Genomic DNA, 2,815 nt, shown 5'->3' with positions numbered 1-2,815 from the left:
ACACACCAAGGGCTCTTACACATAGTAGCTAATTTCATAGACCCAATAATGCAGTGAAAGTGGTGCCATTATCCATATTTTTATGCATAAGGAACTCAAGGCCCAGAGAAGTGATACAATGGACCCAAGGTCATACAGGAGGTGGTAGACACCCAAGCCTGTTGACTCCATTCTTGGAGGACGTAACATTACAACAGTTACTGAAAAAGGGCTGGGACATCTGCAGAGGCTATTTACCAAGGTTGAGGGTGGGGTGGGGTGAGGGGTGGTGGTGGAGGGGGGCAGAAGTAAGTCTTCTGGAGGCTGGGCAGGCAGCCAGGATGGAGAACAAAGATGGCAGGGGGGAGGGGCTGTTGAGGAGGGGTTACAGCTGGCTCCCAGAAGCAACTCCCCAAGATCTCAGGACAGAAAGAACGCTGGCAGAGGCAATGGCTGGGACGCGGGTGAATCCTTGAAACTCCAGCTTCTCTGATTGAGCGGCTGCGGGGTATGTGGTGCGTATCGATTTTTCTTTTAATAAAACTTCATTCTGATTTTTTAAAAAAGAAAAATGAGAATGGATGCATGTGGAGACAGGGAGCATTATGGAGTTGGAGGAGACTATTGAAAGTACCGAGGACTGTGGGAAGAACAAACCAACCTGTGTTGGGAGAAGAGAGCCCGGATGCTCCTTAGAAGCTAGGATGGTGAGACTTTGTCTCTCATACTTGAGACATGGTGTCAGAAGGGACAAATGCCTGGAGAAGGACATCATGCTTGGTAAAGTGGAGAGTCAGTGAAAAAGAGGAAGACCACCCAACGAGATGGATTGGTACAGTGGCAGCAGCAATGGGCTCCATCGTAACAACAATTGTGAGGATGGAGCAGGACCTCTTCTGTTGTGCATATGGCCGCTATGCGTTGGAACCCACTCTACAGCACTGAACACCACCAACAAGTGGGTAAAATATTGAACGATGCAGAAAGCATCAAAAGAAGATAGAAGGAGACTGCAGGAAAAGGTCCCCAGACCCGAGTAGCCAAGATATGTGACTTCACCGAGGACCAGACGGCAGAATTGAAGGAGGCCTTCCAGCTGTTTGACAGCACAGGTGATGGCAAGATGCTGTATAGCAATGTGGGGACATGATGAGGGTCCTGGGCCAGAACCCCACCAACGCTGAGGTGCTCAAGGTTCTGTGGAATCCCAAGCATGATGAGATGAATGTGAAGGTGCTGGATTTTGAGCATTTCCTGCCCATGCTGCAGACTATGGCCAAGAACAAGGACCAGGGCACCTCTGAGGACTATGTTGAAGGACTTGAGGTGTTTGACAAGGAAGGGAACAGTACTGTCATGGGAGCTGAAATCCCGCATGTTGTCACACTGGGTGAGAAGATGACAGAGAAAGAAGTAGAGATACTGGAGGCCAGGCAGGGCATGAGGACAGCAATGGTTGTATCAACTATGAAGAGCTTGTCCGGATGGTGCTGAATGGCTGAGGGCAGCTTTTCGCATGTCCCCAGAGCCCTGTGCCTTTCCTGTGGGAGACTGTCATCTAGCCCTGAAGGTCTCCTTGGCTGTCACAGCTCCTTTCCCAGATTCTCTCTCTTGGATAATGCTTGCAAGTAGCAGTCACCAAACTTGCTGTCTGTGCTCAAAAAAAATAAAAAGAAGATAGAAGAAATACACAGAGTACCAAAAAAAAAAAGGTTGATGTTCAACCATTTCCAGAAGTAAAATATGATCAAGAGCCAAATGCTATTGTGGTTCTAAAGGGTTTGAATTGGCTTAGACCAGAGCACACCTGATTCATATTATCTCACATCTTTTACTCAGTGGCCTTGCAACTGTGGACACTCTGATCCCAAACTCCTTCTTTGTCCCCTGAATGTCCTTTTACTTGGCCCATGCTCAACTGTGTTTTTCTTGCTATTCTTTACCAGAAGAGAAAGAGGTGAAGTCAGGGATCAACGTTTGGCAATTAACAAGGATGGGAGGAGGGGCAGGTGGGGAGGGAGGAGCCAGAGAGTCAGATGTGTGTTTTAGGCACACCTCCCACCTCATCCCCATCTCATCTGCTCGAGAGGGGTACCTGTACAACTATAGGTGTCTGAATACTCTGACTCAGAACCCAAATTCCCTGAGGTTAAAGTTGGAAACAACCATACAAAACAGAGTCATGGGTACCACCCTCAACCTGAGAATGTCTGGAGATGAGGAATCAGAAATCTTATTTAAGAATCACTTCATTGGCTATTCTGATGTGGTCAGCTTAGAGTTGGGAGCCCCTGGTATACAGAGGAAAGAGCCTGTGGAATTAACAATGTTGGGTCTGATATTAATTCTGGTGAGACTGGGGGGAAAAAGGGGGACCATAAATCAGGATTAAACATGAGCCACGTATTGACTGAAATCTTGTGACCTAAGTCCTGAGGAAGGTTAAAGCTTGCACTCCTCTTGACTTGAGCGATTGCTAAGATGTGCAGGACATGCTCAGAGTGCTAGCTGGGACAGGCCATTAAGGAAGACCACCCATAAACACTCTGTTCTTTAATTTTCATGTGAGATATTTTACAGGTCGTACTGGTTTACCTAGTGCCCTAGGCATAATTTTCAAGGACTCAGCATCTACTGGGGTAGATGAGAATGCTAGCCCCTGAGAGGGGCTTGAACCAGAGTACCAAAGAACCATGCAAGCTCAACATCCCAGAATAAATTTTGTCTGTCCCTATCAAAGGTCTTGTTGGTAGAATCTATCATGAAGAAATGCTGTGCACGCATCCAATTAGCACGGCCCCTCCTAAACAGGCTATTCCTGGAAAATCCCCATCTA

General features: G+C 47.3%; 1 pseudogene; it reads left to right on the top strand.

The window, feature by feature from the left end:
- The first annotated feature begins 584 nt into the window (after positions 1-584).
- Positions 585-1,481, top strand: LOC102826286 (annotated as a pseudogene).
- The last annotated feature ends 1,334 nt before the right edge of the window (positions 1,482-2,815 follow it).

Source organism: Chrysochloris asiatica, unplaced genomic scaffold (genome assembly GCF_000296735.1).
Source record: "Chrysochloris asiatica unplaced genomic scaffold, ChrAsi1.0 scaffold00007, whole genome shotgun sequence".
NCBI classification, from domain to species: Eukaryota; Metazoa; Chordata; class Mammalia; order Afrosoricida; family Chrysochloridae; genus Chrysochloris; species Chrysochloris asiatica.
This window is presented reverse-complemented; position numbering and strand designations above follow the sequence as displayed.